General features: G+C 42.6%; 1 pseudogene across 1 annotated transcript; it reads left to right on the top strand.

Moving 5' to 3' along the window:
- The first annotated feature begins 333 nt into the window (after window positions 1-333).
- Window positions 334-15909, top strand: LOC308322672 (myosin heavy chain, fast skeletal muscle-like; annotated as a pseudogene). Its single transcript, XR_013966249.1, has 40 exons — window positions 334-379; window positions 1913-2131; window positions 2225-2368; window positions 2596-2752; window positions 2847-2874; window positions 2966-3074; window positions 3215-3307; window positions 3399-3462; window positions 3676-3774; window positions 4118-4221; window positions 4517-4655; window positions 5305-5423; window positions 6013-6162; window positions 6276-6446; window positions 6787-7090; window positions 7447-7514; window positions 7917-8004; window positions 8165-8282; window positions 8368-8491; window positions 8629-8765; window positions 8928-9183; window positions 9352-9594; window positions 9848-10024; window positions 10111-10256; window positions 10361-10451; window positions 10538-10927; window positions 11254-11380; window positions 11494-11612; window positions 11719-11915; window positions 12241-12424; window positions 12529-12694; window positions 12909-13033; window positions 13202-13510; window positions 13627-13830; window positions 13925-14050; window positions 14165-14335; window positions 14425-14529; window positions 14631-14726; window positions 15340-15468; window positions 15877-15909. The product of XR_013966249.1 is annotated as a myosin heavy chain, fast skeletal muscle-like (transcript).
- Window positions 15910-17177: the final 1268 nt, after the last annotated feature.

Here is a 17177-nt window from a genome sequence, read left to right as displayed (position 1 = left end):
TAGCACTGTTTCAGTAGGCTACTACTAAACAAGAAACATGGCTGCAATGACAAACAATAACTTAAATAACTGAAATTGTGAACAAGCACTAACAAAAGCAAACACAGAACCGAATGGGCATCAATTCATTTCATATTGTAATACATATTGCACATCTTGCATGCAATCATTTAAATGGATCCCTATTTTCAGATGTGGAACTAATGATAACTTATTATGGTGTGTGGCAATAATGAACACTATGGACTAATATCTAATTTAATTTCACGATTATACATTGTATTAATCATAAACTCATGTTAATGTCCTCACGATTATGTTTTTCTTTCACACTTAGGGGTTGCACGCAAGATTTCACTTCTACTGGTAGAGGGGAAAAGTGAGTGTTCATACTTTTTTCTATTAAACCTACTGTACACAAAGCTATAACTATACATAATAGTCATACGATAGGCTCTATGCACATAGGCCACTTTGGAAAGGACTTGGGCCCCTTCCCTACTTCCTGTTACAAATGATACTAATGAAAGCTCTGTTCCTTTCTGGTCCACCGCTCAGGGTGATGCTATAGAACGCCGCAGTCCCGCCCCCTACCAGGGCCCAGGAAAAGATTCCCCGTTAATTTTCCTCATAGACATTTCAAAAAGTATTTATTTAAAGACCTTTTAAAGCCTCGTACAGAGCCAACTCGTGTTGTGACAAAGCATGACAACAAACAAAAAAAAAATCGGGCAGAACAAATGATTAGAAAGAAGGCAGGTTACAAAAAAACACTTGTTTTTCTTCTTTGTAATTATTTGTTCGCTCCTAAATGTTGTGTTTGTTGTCATGATTTGTCACGTAAACGACTTTAAATAAATACTTTTTTGAAAAGCCTATGGAGAAAATGAACGGGGAATTCACTTCTGGGTCTCACGTCGCCATGAAAGGGGGGGCGGGACTGCGACACTTTATTGTGCAGGTTGGCTCACTGGAAACGCTCTGCTGCACCAGTGCGTCTCAAAGTGTGCTTGAGTGGTATCCACATTAGAGTTCTCATCGGGCCCGAAAATGAAGGCCCGGCCCTAACTGGGCCCTAACTGATCAGGCCCTAGGCCCGGCCCGGCCCGACTGATTAGCATAGATTTTAGCCCCGACCCGGCCATAAAATGTCGGGTCGGGTCGGGCCTGGTCGGGTTTGTGCAAAATTTGAGAACTCTACACAGAGTAAAAGTGAAACGCCAGTCAGCACCATCTTCATAAAAGATAAATAAACAAACAGAACTATTATTTTTATTATTCTAAACAAATTCAATATATATATATTTTTTTCATGGAGCCCCAAGCCCGGCCCGGCCCTAAAATGTCGGGTCGGGCCTGGTCGGGTTCGGGCAGAGTTTGAGAACTCCTAATCCACATGGCCCCCGTACGGGTGTGTAACCCCCTTTCCATTTGTACACTCTCAGAGTTATGAGGGTCCAAGTTGAAATTTAAACGTTTGAGAACCACTGTACACTAAATGGAACAGAGCCTTAATTAGTAAGTCAAAGTTGTTACGATTGGTCACACACGTTACCGCAGTGAAATTTTGTTCTCCGCATTTGATCCGTCTCTTGGAGCGGTGAGCGTGCGCCACGCTCGGGAATCATTAGTTGATTTGACCAGCCAATCCAACCCATCGATGCTGAGGTATTTGGTCCCATTGTAACGGTCTTTGGTAGGACCCGGCCGGGGATCGAACCCCGACCTCGCCATTTCAGGGCGGACACTCTAACCACAAGGCAACCGTCTGGTCGGTCATCTGTAACGGCTGTGAAGAAAGTAGGGAAGGGGCCCGGATGTAGGAAGAGTTATGCTGTGTGCATAGAGCCTCTTATCCGCTCAGACCTCAAGTCAGCAAAGGCATCAACACCGTCTATGTGTCCGTCTACAGAAAGCCGCCACCATGAGTACGGACGCAGAGATGGAGCAGTACGGCAAGGCCGCCATTTACCTCCGCAAGCCAGAGAAGGAGAGAATGGAGTCTCAAAGTGCTCCCTTTGATGCCAAATCTGCAGCCTATGTGGCGGATAAGGCCGAGCTGTATGTCAAGTGTAAAATCATCAGTAAGGAGGGTGCCAAAGTCACTGTGGAGACGCTCGACAAGAAAGACGTAGGTAGAGGTGGATCTAAAATTAAAAATAGTTAGAGTACTAATAATCACAATACATTCTGAAGTTGTTGTGCTTTTCTTTATTTGTATTAGACAAGGACTGTCCCCGAGGCTGATGTCACCCCAATGAACCCTCCCAAGTATGACAAGATTGAGGACATGGCCATGATGACCCACCTCACTGAAGCCACCGTCCTGTATAACCTCAAAGAGCGTTATGCAGCATGGATGATCTACGTAAGCTTTTCTACATGCTGAGAACAGTACAGCGTTGCACCTGTCGATATAGCAAAGAAAGAAACATAGACTACAGAGTACAAGTTATATCATCGAGTGAAAACCAATCGAATAACAAATTCAAACTAACTCATGGTTCTGACGTTAACTTGCTCATTAGTTGATGTGGCATGCTCAGTGCTCAGTGTTGTATGATAGGTTAATGTTCTCTCTCTTCTCCCCTTCAGACCTACTCTGGCCTGTTCTGTGCAACTGTGAACCCCTACAAGTGGCTCCCAGTGTACGACCAGGAGGTTGTGAATGCCTACAGAGGCAAGAAGCGTATTGAGGCTCCACCCCACATCTTCTCTGTCTCTGACAACGCCTATCAGTTCATGCTGATGGGTACGTACTGACAGGACAATGTCAACAAATATAAACCTATAATGCTTTTGTACTGCATGTATCCATGACCAAAAGTTTGCTTTACATTTTACAGATAAAGAGAACCAGTCTGTCTTGATCACGTAAGTTTCCATCATCTACTAGGCATTACAAAAATAACATGTACACAAATTCACTAACTGCATTTCTCTGAATGTCTTAATTTATAACCAGTGGAGAATCCGGTGCTGGGAAGACTGTGAACACCAAACGTGTCATCCAGTACTTTGCAACAGCTAGTTCTGGTGGAGAGAAATCTGCCGCAGATAGTGGTAAAATCAAGGTATACGACATGTTTTTAACTTAAAAATACAAAATATATAATATTTTCCAACTTAAAGCATATTATGCAATATAGCAATTCATTAAAAAAAAAAAAAATCTGACCAAATATTAAAGTGGGCGATGTCTGAAACATTCTAGGGGTCACTGGAGGATCAGATTATTGCAGCCAATCCCTTGCTGGAGTCCTATGGTAATGCCAAGACTGTGAGGAATGACAACTCCTCTCGCTTTGTAAGTGTAAATTATTTGACATTTTATGAGAAAACCTGCAATAATTCCACAATGTAGAGGAGATGCAACAAATTGTGCTGTTATCAAACAGGGTAAATTCATCAGAATCCATTTCGGCACAACGGGTAAATTGGCCAGTGCTGATATTGAGACATGTAAGTATGAAGTTCACAGATGATAATTTATCTATGCATTATTTTGAGTATTAGATCTAATTATCTACCACCAATTATTAGCCTATAACAAGCAATCAATCAGCATTCACTTTACTTTCTACTCCTACTGTTGGTGTGAATATTAATATTTTTAGTAGTAGTAGTAGCATCATTATTCATTATTAATATGAGTTAAATGTACAACCCATATAGATCTGCTGGAGAAGTCCAGAGTGACCTATCAGCTTGCTGCAGAGAGAGGGTACCACATCTTTTTCCAGATGATGACCAACCACAAACCTGAGATTATTGGTAAGTGGAATTAATGATGCTGCAGCCAGAATATAAATGAATGAATACAAATACACTTTCACCCTTTCATAGTGGTGGCTCGGGTGGAGTGGCTGGATGGCAACCGCAAGGTTGCCAGTTCGAACCCGGGATCCCCCAGAGTTAGTGTTGAACTGAACTTGAGCAAGACTCTGAATTCCCTAATTGCTCCTGATGTGCTGGTTGGTGCCTTGCATGGTTTCCGCTGCCATCGGTGTATGAATGTGTGTGAATGGGTGAATGTAATGCACAATCAATGTAAAGCGCCTTGGATAAAGGCACTATATAAATGCACCATTCACTCACCTTTTTAATCCCTTTTCAGAAATGTGCCTGATCTCCAGCAACCCCTACGACTTCCCGTTGATCAGCATGGGTGTGATCGTTGTGGCCAGCATTGATGACAAGGCAGAGCTGGACGCCACTGACGTCAGTGATTATTATTATTTTAATATTTCCAATACTCACTGTGCACTGCAGGCAGTTGCTCTGCAGAATGGATTTTCTAATGCAGTCGCTCTCAAAGTTTTCAGACGGTGACCCCCCTAAAATAATCCTATTTGAACTGGGGTATTAATAGGTCTTAACAGTCCTTACATTGTCACTTTAGAAATGTGCAGATAACCTGTATACAGTTGAGTTGTGCACAGTTTTAAAGGACGTTTGTTAATGTAACGTTAATCTCAATCTTCTGAACACATCTCTGCTTGCTTATTGACATCAGGAAGCTATTGACATCCTGGGCTTCGACGCTGAGCAGAAACAATACATCTACAAGTTCACCGGTGCAGTGATGCATCATGGAGTCATGAAGTTCAAGCAGAAGCAGCGTGAGGAGCAGGCTGAACCCGACGGCACAGAGGGTGAGCTGATCTTTATTTATAATAATAGTAGTAGTAGTAGGCTAGTTTATTATTATTAGTAGTAGCAGTGGTAGTAGTAGTACTAGTAGTAGTAGTAGTATTAATCATTATCACAGAGGATGAACTGATCTTTATTGTTATTCTTATCATCACCATCAGAGGTTCAGCTGCATCTTCAACTAAGGGATGGAAATAATGTATACTTTGTGACAAGAAGTAGAAGTAGTAGTAGGTCGGGACTGGCTTATTAAAACACGCGGGAGCCTGTCCCGTAACAACAACGTGCCAGACCCCTGGGAGATGGGTTGCTGAGGTGCAGCGCCACACCTACAATTCAGCTCCCAGTACTTCCCACTCAAGCCGTGCTACTCATACGCTGAGTTGGCGGTTGCCCGGGATCGAACCCATGACCCTGTGGTCCAACGGCGAGAGCTCTACCCACTGTGCTACCCGGACTGGGCCGTGGACACAGACTTTGTGACAATACTTGTCACAGACAATACTTGTATTTACTTAAAGCTAAGCTAAAGATATTTTCAATATGCAATAGATTACTATCTCTATCACCTGACGTAACCTTGTGCGTACCTTGCTTTGGATTAAGTGAAATGCCTAAATTGTAAATTGCAAATTGTATGTAACATTTCAGAGGCTGACAAGATTGCCTACCTGTTGGGTATCAACTCAGCAGAGATGCTTAAAGCATATTGCTACCCCAGAGTGAAAGTCGGAAATGAGTTTGTCACGAAGGGACAGACTGTGCCACAGGTGAGTAGTACACGATTTACACACACAGCATACCATCCGAGTTGCGCCCAGACCGGCTTATATCATCTTATGTAAACAAAATGACGTGCAGTTCCATGCACAGACATGCTATTTTAACAGCATTGTTAATAAATGCACACACACACACACACACACACACACACACACTTCTGGCTTCCAAGCTTTTCAGTTATAACTGCAGAGTGCAGGCACACTCCCAATATTCCGTCTGAAGACTCAACTCTTCCGTTAACGCTTTTGCCCAAGTTGCCCTAGCCTTACCTTACATAACAAGATTTTGATACAGTATGTAGAGACGGATGCCAGTTCATTTGTAGACCTGGCGTCCTGTAGTGTGTATAGTTTAAATTATGTACAGATTATTGAGTTCTCTTAGATTATACTGTTTAGGCTGATGACAAGTTCTTGGTTTACCTAGGATCCTAGATTACTATTGCTATGCAATTGCCTCCTGTTTTCCTTGCTTGCTGTAAATCGCTTTGGATTAGGAGTGTCTGCTAAATGCCTAAATTGTTAATAGTAAATTGTGTAATTCACACCATTACTAATAATGTTCCTATTTCATTAGGTCGCTAACTCAGTGGGTGCCTTGGCCAAGTCCATCTATGAGAAGCTGTTCTTGTGGATGGTCATCAGGATCAACGAGATGCTGGACACCAAGCAGCAGAGAAACTTCTACATTGGTGTGCTGGACATCGCTGGTTTTGAAATCTTTGATGTAAGTGTGGACTTTTTTTATTTTTATTTTATTTTTTAAGTGTGAGACTAATTATCTTTGTCACAATTTGACCTATACATACACAATTGGGCTAATGATGTTTCCACCCACAGTTCAACACCCTGGAGCAGCTGTGCATCAACTTCACCAATGAGAAACTGCAACAGTTTTTCAACCACACCATGTTTGTTCTGGAACAAGAAGAGTACATGAAAGAAGGAATTCCCTGGGATCTCGTTGACTTCGGCATGGACTTGGCTGTCTGCATTGAGCTCATTGAGAAGGTATACACTTAATATTACCTTATTATATATGATCATATACTTGGCTGTCTGCATTGAGCTCACTGAGAAGGTATTCAACCAAATCAACAAGGAAGTTCTGATGGAGAACTTCCTGGTCATCCACCAGCTGAGGTGTAACGGTTTGCTGAATTCAGCGATTGACCAATCGGAATCAAGCATTCAACCAAGCTGTGTTAAGAAATTATATTAATATAGTATTATAATTATATTATTATGGACTTGGCTGTCTGCATTGTACTTACTTTATTTTGCGCTTGGATAGACATGATGTTAACATTGTTTTTTGTCATTTTGTCTCCTTTGTCTCCTCTCCCAAAAGCCCTTGGGCATCTTCTCCATCCTTGAAGAGCAGTGCATGTTCCCCAAGGCTTCAGACAAGTCTTTCTCAGAGAAGTTGATTGACCAGCATCTGGGGAAGAACAAGGCCTTTGAGAAGCCCAAGCCTGGCAAAGGCAAGGGCGAGGCCCACTTCTCCCTGGTCCACTACGCTGGCACCGTGGACTACAGCATCACAGGATGGCTGGAGAAGAACAAGGACCCGCTGAACGACTCTGTCATTCAGCTGTACCAGAAGTCTTCAGTTAAACTGCTGGCTGTGTTGTATCCCCCTGCTGAGCCCGAAGGTATGTTGAATGTTGTTGATTGATTTGTTCCTCGGCACTAATATGGTTCAAACCTTTTGGTTGTTGAAAATGTGCAAATAAACGTTGCTTTGATTTGATGATTCGGAACTCCACGTCCACATCCACTCATCCAATCACACACTCATCCAACAGCAGATCCAATTCACCGCCAAACCATAATAAATATATTGCTAATTTTACATTCAATAAAATATATTCTATCCATTCGTGAGTTGTCCCGACAGAACTTAATAAGCGAGCCCACATTTCTTCAGAAACAATATTTTCAAGCTGATGTATTCTTGTTCAGACCTTTGCTTCAGCCTTGATTTGATGATTCTATTGAATATAAACAGATAACACAAAGGCTGGAGGAAAGAAGAAGAAGGGTGGTTCCATGCAGACCGTGTCTAGTGCTTTCAGGGTAAGAACATTTATTCATTATTATCAACATTATATTCCTGAATGAACATTATTATGTTCAAACCCAGTAAGCAATAGGCACGTCTATTCATGTTGGAATTAAACAATTTCTTTATCACCAGTTGTGAGCCTGTAGATCAGCTATCTTTGAATGGCTAAAGTTTAAATTTGGGCTTAAGTGGTTAATTTAGGCCTATGTTTTAATACAATACAATGTATTGAATCGGTATAGTAGTAACTAGCATCTGAAGTGTTAATTAAAATACGTGCTCAAGTGGAGGACAATATTATACATGGCTCTTTTGTCTCAATGGGAGAACTTTTTACTAATAAAAAGCCTACATGATTAGTTTGTCTCAATAGTACTTTTTTTAAACTAATAATGAGTTTTATATCTCAATAGGCTAACTTGGGGTTGCTGATGACCAACTTGAGGAGCACTCATCCTCACTTTGTGCGTTGCCTGATTCCCAACGAGTCCAAGTGTCCAGGTAAACGGGGAAAAACAAATAAATAAACAAATGCTGTCATAAACATTCTGTCATATATATATATATATATATATATATATATATATATATGGTGCCGTATATGGTGCTTCTCGCCGCAGGCGTCCTACTGGTAATAATAATAATAATAACATCTTTACAGGCCTGATGGAGAACTTCCTGGTCATCCACCAGCTGAGGTGTAACGGTGTGCTGGAGGGCATCAGGATCTGTAGAAAGGGCTTCCCCAGCAGGATCCCATACGCTGACTTCAAGCAGAGGTATTCATTCCTTCTTCCAGAAGCTTTTAGTTCCAAACCTATTAACGGGAGGGACACAAAATGACCATGAACTTCTGCAAAACAGGTACAAAGTACTGAACGCCAGCGCATGTCCCGAAGGCGCATTCATGGACAACAAGAAAGCTTCAGAGAAGCTGCTTGGGTCCATCGACGTTCCCGTTGATGAGTACAAGTTTGGACACACCAAGGTAGAGACACTGGTTTGACATTATCGATACACCAATTTGAATACACTACTGTGTATCTGGATTAACATATGTAAGGGATAAAAGTTGATTTTACAGTCGTTTACTTACAGTTACAGTCTTTGTAACGTTGTGTTCAGGTGTTCTTTAAAGCTGGTCTGCTGGGGACACTGGAGGAGATGAGAGATGAAAAGCTGTTTGCTCTGGTCACCATGACTCAGGCTCTCGCACGAGCTTTCCTCATGAGGAAGGAGTTTGTCAAGATGATGGTCAGAAGGTACTATGAAAGCATAATTTATTATATCATTTGTAAGTACACTTAGCCTACTATTCAATTCAATTATGTTATAGTGTTATAACTCACTATAATAGAAGTGTATACCGTACTACTTCCAACTCTGTCCACAATCATGACACAGTTCAACCGATTTTTCCACAGAGAGGCCGTTTTCACCATCCAGTTCAACCTCCGCTCGTTCGTCAATGTGAAGAACTGGCCATGGATGAAGGTCTACTACAAGATCAAGCCTCTCCTGCAGAGCGCCGAGACTGAGAAGGAGCTGGCCAACATGAAGGAGAACTACGAGAAGATGACGATTGACCTGTCTACTGCCCTGGCCAAGAAGAAGGAACTAGAGGAGAAGCTAGTGGGTCTGACACAGGAAAGGAATAACCTCCTGCAGGCATCGTCATCAGTAAGTATACTGGATATTTTACAATTCCCTCCCTCAGATCACAAAGCTGTTCTTTTTCACACTATGCTCCCTAAGAGTTTGTACCCCTCAACAGGCAACTGCAAAAGTATATCTCTACCAGAACAAATGCTGACATGTTTCCTCCCTTGTGTTTTCATTGACAACCAGGGAGACGAGGCTCTGAATGATGCTGAGGAGAGGTGTGAGGGTCTTATTAAAAGTAAGATCCAGTTAGAGGCAAAGCTCAAAGAGACGACTGAGAGACTGGAGGACGAGGAGGAGATCAATGCAGAGCTGACGGCCAAGAAGAGGAAGCTGGAAGATGAATGCTCTGAGCTCAAGAAGGACATCGATGACCTGGAGCTCACCTTGGCCAAAGTGGAGAAGGAGAAGCACGCCACTGAAAACAAGGTTCATGATCATAGACAAACCTCCTATCTCTATATTGAAAACTTTTGTGTTTTCCGTAAATTAAAGCCCTACTTTATCATATGACAGCGTCACACACAGAAAAATAAAAATATCAGATCAACAAGCTTGTCAATCTGCTACTTTGGCTCTTTTTGGATGTTAATCTTGACAAGTAACTGTTTCCACGCCCGACAGAGACCAAGTGCAATAATGATCTATTCCATGACAACAAATTGTGTTCTGCTTCTATCAGGTGAAGAACCTGACTGAGGAGATGGCCTCTCAAGATGAAGGTCTTGCTAAGCTGACCAAGGAGAAGAAGGCGCTCCAAGAGGCCCATCAGCAGACCCTGGATGACCTGCAGGCAGAGGAAGACAAAGTCAACACTCTGACCAAGGCCAAGACCAAGCTGGAGCAGCAAGTTGATGATGTGAGTGTTACCAAAGTGAAGCACATGTTTTAATACATTATATGTTTCACTGAATTATGTCTTACACATAATGTATCATTGTGCAGCTGGAAGGTTCTCTGGAGCAAGAGAAGAAGCTCCGCATGGACCTGGAGAGAACCAAGAGGAAGCTTGAGGGTGATATGAAACTGGCCCAGGAAGCCGTCATGGATCTGGAGAATGACAAGCAACAGTCTGATGAGAAGCTTAAGAAGTAATGTGGACAAACAATATGGATACTTCATATTAATAATAATAACAATATGAAATGACAAGGACAAAAACTATGGCTAAAATATGATGTACTGTATTCCACAGGAAGGACTTTGAAGTATCCCAACTTCTGAGTAAGATTGAGGATGAGCAATCTTTGGGGGCGCAGCTGCAGAAGAAGATCAAGGAACTCCAGGTATTTATTTTTCTCCATCTTCTTTAAAATCATTGATAATAAGTAAGTTTGAATTAGGATTTTAACATGTCCATTCATTTGAAAAGGCTCGTATTGAAGAACTCGAGGAGGAGATCGAGGCAGAGCGTGCTGCCCGTGCTAAGGTTGAGAAGCAGAGAGCTGATCTCTCCAGGGAACTTGAGGAGATCAGTGAGAGGCTGGAGGAGGCCGGAGGAGCCACCGCCGCTCAGATCGAGATGAACAAGAAGCGCGAGGCTGAGTTCCAGAAGCTGCGTCGTGACCTCGAAGAGTCCACCCTGCAGCACGAGGCCACCGCTTCTGCTCTCCGTAAGAAACAGGCGGACAGCGTCGCAGAGCTGGGCGAGCAGATCGACAACCTCCAGCGCGTCAAGCAGAAACTGGAGAAGGAGAAGAGTGAATACAAGATGGAGATCGATGACCTGTCCAGCAACATGGAGGCTGTTGCTAAGGCAAAGGTATGATGGAATGCCTTTGTATAATATAAATCTTATTACAGTAAACATAGCATAATGTTTGGCTAGTTTCAACGAAAGCTTTCCCCACATTAACAGAAAAGACACTAGTATAGCCCCCTGGGGGACTCTGCATCAACCATATGGGTTTAAGTGGTTAATAGTTAGATAAAACAGTACAGTGCTGTTCTCTCCTCATAGCTAATGATGGCCAACCCAGTGATGCATAAGAAAAACATCTCCAACAGGACTGGGTTTACTGTTCAAACCGAAGCAATGAACCAATCAGAAAAAGAAGATGATTGAATTTGTCCAATGTTCATTTGCAGGGAAATCTTGAGAAGATGGCACGCACCCTTGAGGACCAACTTAGTGAAATCAAGGCCAAGGCTGATGAGAACTTCCGCCAGCTCAATGATGTTGGAGCTCAGAAAGCGAGACTGTTGACAGAGAACGGTAAATGTTCATCTTGAAGTTTACTTTGTCTACAAGGTTTGTTCATGGTAGCAAATTGACCATAGTTGGAGATGATTTGTTTGAAATGAACAAATATTCAAATTTCTACCTAGGTGAGTTTGGTCGTCTACTGGAGGAGAAGGAAGCTCTCGTCTCTCAGCTCACCAGAGGCAAGCAGGCCTCCACCCAGCAGATTGAGGAGTTGAAGAGACTCGTTGAAGAGGAGGTTAAGGTGAGGAACAGACACCCTTTTTAAGCCTAGTTTCTTTATTTGTATTTTTTTCAACTGACATTATTTGTATCCAACTGACATTATTTTGTCGTTTTTTGTCTGACAGGCAAAGAATGCCCTTGCCCATGCTGTGCAATCAGCTCGCCATGACTGTGACCTTCTGAGGGAACAGTTTGAAGAGGAGCAGGAAGCCAAGGCTGAGCTGCAGCGTGGAATGTCCAAGGCCAACGCTGAGGTGTGTCAGTGGAGGAGCAAGTATGAGACTGACGCTGTCCAACGCACTGAGGAGCTGGAGGAAGCCAAGTAAGTCATCAGTGTTTCTACAGTAGGGTTTCTCAAACGTTTTTGTTTCAAGGACCCCCATATTGATTTGGCCGCGGACCACCCTCTGCAAAGATTCCGTGCCCGGCCAGGGACTCCCAGAAGAGAACATTTATGTTTTCCAAATTATATTGAAATAAATCCAAATACACTTTTGATGAAAATATAGATGCGTTAGCTTGTAGATCTTCTATTAGCCAACACATGAACAAGTGGTTAAAATTATCACTTTGAAAACCAATGTTTTACACTGTCATGCAAAAATATTGCCCACAATCATTTGATTCCATTCAACACTGACCAACAGGAAGAAGCTCGCCCAGCGTCTTCAGGAAGCCGAGGAGAAAATCGAGGCTGTGAATTCCAAGTGTGCCTCTCTGGAGAAAACCAAACAGAGACTCCAGGGTGAAGTGGAAGACCTCATGGTTGATGTGGAGAGGGCCAACGGTTTAGCCGCCAACCTCGACAAGAAACAGAGGAACTTCGATAAGGTGCTTTGACATTCATTATTTTAAAATAAGTGTGGTTAATGACACATGCTGTGCAGGTCCTTAAATTGGGGTTAAATGACACGTTTCATTACATTACTGTGCAGGTCTTGGCAGAATGGAAGCAGAAGTTTGAAGAGGGACAGGCAGAACTGGAAGGAGCTCAGAAAGAGGCTCGTTCTCTCAGCACTGATATGTTTAAGATGAAGAACTCCTACGAGGAGTCTCTGGACCAACTGGAGACCATGAAGCGTGAAAACAAGAACCTGCAACGTGAGTCTTTCTTTTGATAGAAGTTTTTTATTTTTGCTTCAATATTGTTTTGGATTTTTCTTCTGAGCCAAAAGCGGGTCAAAAGGTCATAATTTTGCCTTTTGAAATTCTTTAAATGTTCAAAATCATTGGATTATAGGCTAGACCAACTTTATTCAAAAGAAAATACAAAATACTGAAAAGTTCCTCATTCATTATTTTCAATCCACTGCAGAGGAGATCTCAGACCTGACTGAACAGATCGGTGAGACTGGAAAGAGCATCCATGAGCTGGAGAAGGGCAAGAAGCAGGTGGAGACAGAGAAGGCAGAGATCCAGACAGCCCTGGAGGAAGCCGAGGTAACACTGCAGAACAATGCAATTGACCCTTAGGTTCTGGCAAGCTGTGCTTCTCGCGTGTAACTTTCCTGATTTTATGTATTTATTTATTTTGAATATGCTTTATATTAAAACAGTGTTGCTGTAGTCCTATATGATGTTACATTTTGATCTTGTATTACATTTCAGGGTACTTTGGAGCATGAGGAGTCCAAGATTCTTCGTGTGCAGCTGGAGCTCAACCAGATCAAGGGTGAGGTCGACAGGAAGCTGGCAGAGAAGGATGAAGAGACGGAGCAGATCAAGAGGAACAGCCAGAGGGTCATTGACTCCATGCAGGGCACTCTGGACGGTGAGGTCAGGAGCAGGAACGATGCCCTGAGGGTCAAGAAGAAGATGGAGGGAGACCTGAACGAGATGGAGGTTCAGCTGAGTCACGCCAACCGCCAGGCTGCTGAGGCCCAGAAGCAACTGAGGACCGTCCAGGGACAGCTTAAGGTGCAAACCATAGTAGTTTGTTAGACAGACACGTCTTCAAACAGAGGAGCTGCTCTGAATTGTTTTCTTCACATTCTGATGTTTCTCCTCACCACTTCAAATGTGATTGTATTTAGGATGCCCAACTGCACCTTGACGATGCTCTCAGAGGCGGAGAAGACCTGAAGGAGCAAGCTGCCATGGTGGAGCGTAGGAACGGCCTCAAGGTGGCAGAGATCGAGGAGCTGAGGGTGGCTCTGGAACAGACAGAGAGAGGCCGCAAAGTGGCTGAGCAAGAACTGGTAGATGCTAGTGAGCGCGCTGGACTGTTGCACTCTCAGGTACGCAAGTTAATTTAAAAAAAATCAATATTCAGAATTAAACAAATATTTACATCATGCTTACTTATATTGTTCAACTCAATCTTTATTTCAGAACACAAGCCTTTTGAACACCAAGAAGAAGATTGAGACTGACCTGGTCCAGGTCCAAGGTGAAGTGGACGACTCTGTTCAAGAAGCAAGGAATGCTTAGGAGAAGGCCAAGAAGGCCATCACTGATGTAAGTTAGGATGCCCTACCATTATCAATTAGTGTACTGAACATACATCTATTATAGATATCCTCATGTCATGCTTTATATTAACATACAATACAATGCAACATGACTTCCCAGGCTGCTATGATGGCCGAGGAGCTGAAGAAGGAACAGGACACCAGCTCTCACCTTGAGAGAATGAAGAAGAACCTGGAGGTCACAGTGAAGGACCTGCAGCACCGTCTAGATGAGGCTGAGAACCTGGCCATGAAGGGAGGCAAGAAGCAGCTCCAGAAACTGGAGGGCAGGGTAAAGTGTAGTTTACTTCAACACGGCTTATAGTCATAGACAATGACATATGAAGAGATAACCTCATAATGTATCATTCAACTGTGAAGGTGAAGGAGCTGGAAGCAGAGGTCGAAAATGCAGGGAAAGGTGGAGCAGATGCCATTAAAGGTGTCCGCAAGTACGAGAGGAGAGTGAAGGAGCTGACATACCAGGTACTGTATACCATGTTCACTTTAATGACCATCATTCCTCTGACAAAAGGAATAGATTGCACGAGCATACAACTAATGTTATGAATTCACTCTGACTTCAGACTGAAGAGGACAAGAAGAATGTTGCCAGGCTTCAGGATCTGGTGGACAAACTGCAGCTGAAGGTGAAGGGCTACAAGAGATCGGCTGAGGAAGCGGTAAGACACATTTACATGGTGATGAATGTTCCCTTGTGGCTGCCATGGCCATAGTACTGTTGGCATAGTGTAACTATAAGACATAATATGACTTGGTTATGTAAAAAAAACATTAATAATAATACTGGTATTATGTAGTATACTAGTATGTCCATCTCGCTGCTTTCCACAGGCTTTAGGACGAGCCCCCAAATTAAGTTATCTCTAGATCCCGATGCTTCTGCGGCATGGTATGGAAGCTTGTTACTGTACAATGGGTGCTGAAAAGAAAGGCAACCATGCACATGCAGCAAACGCAGGCTGTGTGTTTCAGACAAATTGGTACAAATGTCCAACGTGGACTACAGAAAGCAATGGATTTTGTTTCCTCTAAGCTGTGATTTTTCGTTCTGGGTGCCAAACAAGAAGCGGCACAGCCATGATTGTGCCGTTCCAATGAGAACCTGTCCGAGCTCATTCATGTGGTCCCAACTGAGGCACTCATGCTGGATGGGCCACTGTATTATAGCCACAACCACACTATACAATTTCCTGACATTGTATTGTTTGGACTATAATTGCAAGATGCTCTTTTCACATATTGAGACTTTGAACCATCTCTATCAAATTGTAGGAGGAGGCAGCCAACTCTCACCTGACCAAGTGCAGAAAGGTTCAGCATGAGCTGGAGGAGGCAGAGGAGCGTGCCGACATCGCTGAATCCCAGGTCAACAAGATGAGAGCTAAAGGCCGCGACGCCAAGGTATGTTCAATGAAACATACTAAAACATGATCATCAGGTATTAGGATTATATTCTTTTAATTTAAAGTGTACAGAAAATAGAAAAGTGGTCACTAGTTAAGTATACCTGGTTTTCACCACTCACCTGAACTCACAGCTGTTGTATGATAATAAGGGGAGGGGTTGATTTTAGTGTGTCACTAAAAGAAAAGTGTATTTCGATTGGGCCTTTTGACTCAAAGGCTTTCAGCTTTCAGAAAGAAACCAAAAATACACAGGGAAGACATATTTGCATATTGTTAGAGTAGCGTTAACTCCATAGACACATACAAAACAGAAAAGTACAAAACTATATGGCACCTTATCTTTAACTAAGATTTAATTTAAGATGAATGTTGAATATCTAATTGTATATTCCTACTTTTACAGGGAAAAGAAGCTGCTGAATAAGTTATCCAATTCAAGTCACCGTGCAAAGTCATAAAATATGACTCATTTTATTCATTAAAGATTGCAAAAAAAAAAAATGTTGTTTCTTATATTCATTGCCTCGTCAATCACTTGTTATTGCAGATTTGGCAGAGTATTCTGGTTCTAACTCCACATGTCCACTACATACGTACATTTTGTAAACCCATTGCAAAGATTTATAGGCCTAAATCTATATTCATCTTAGATGTTTTCAATGCAAATAGCAGGATGGTTTTCCAGTGCCAGGACCTGGTCAGCATGCTCACAAAATGCTGCTTCTTATATAGACACTCGTCTTTGCATTATTGTTTTGTTTTAACCATTCAAATTTGGCGTCGTGGTTGCAACACATTATGTGGTGTGACAAACTCATATACGTACATATTAATATTGCCTTACTGGGACTTGAATGCTACGCTGTATGCTATATTATCTACATGTGTATTCAGTGAGTTTGTTTGTTTTACATACTGTATTTCATTGTATATACATTTCAATTACTCCAGAGGCTACAAATGACACACAGACAATAGCTGGGTTGAAACAAACATTTAGTGATTTAACAGATGTCCAAAGCTCTCTGCTAAGTAAAGGCCCAGAGACTAGTAGCAGGGCCATCTAATAGAAGAGTTACGACATCGAGGGGGCAGAAACCGAGCACTCAAGCACTGTTCATGCAGCCTGAACTGGGACAAGCTGGAATTTGAAATAGATTGTTTTCAACGAAAATTGAAAATTCATTCTCAATAGAAGACTATGTAGGAGAGCCGCCATTGGACCGAAGCCCCATGAAGTCAACGGCTGATTCGGTCTGGTTTATTAACCAGGCTACCATGAAGTGAACACAGTTTTCATAACTCTGTCTTACTCTATGGCTCGAGACATGACTTACTTGACTTAATCCTCTTTACCCCGTCGAGGGGCATAGGGCGTCCACCAGAGCTCTCCATCTCACTCTCTTCTGGGCCTGCGCTTTTGCTTCCTGCCAGCTCATTCCGATGTCCTTTAGGTCCTGGAGAGTGGAACGTCTCCAGGTGTTTCTTGGCCTACCCTGTTTCCTCTTCCCCTGTGGATTGTAGTCCAGGGCCTGTCTTGTGGTGTTCTCTGTGTCCTTTCTAAGGGTGTGGCCTATCCAGTTCCACTTTCTCCTTTTGATTGTACTAGCTATATTGTCCTGTTTTGTCATCCTCCATAGCTCCTCATTTGTGGTTTTGATGGGCCACCATAGCTTGAGGATGTATCGCAGGCATTTATTCACA

The sequence above is a fragment of the Protomyctophum bolini genome (genome assembly GCF_963924005.1).
Source record: "Protomyctophum bolini genome assembly, chromosome: 1".
NCBI lineage: Eukaryota > Metazoa > Chordata > Actinopteri > Myctophiformes > Myctophidae > Protomyctophum > Protomyctophum bolini.
The sequence above is the reverse complement of the archived record's forward strand: the minus strand, read 5'-3'. Positions and strand labels throughout refer to the sequence as shown.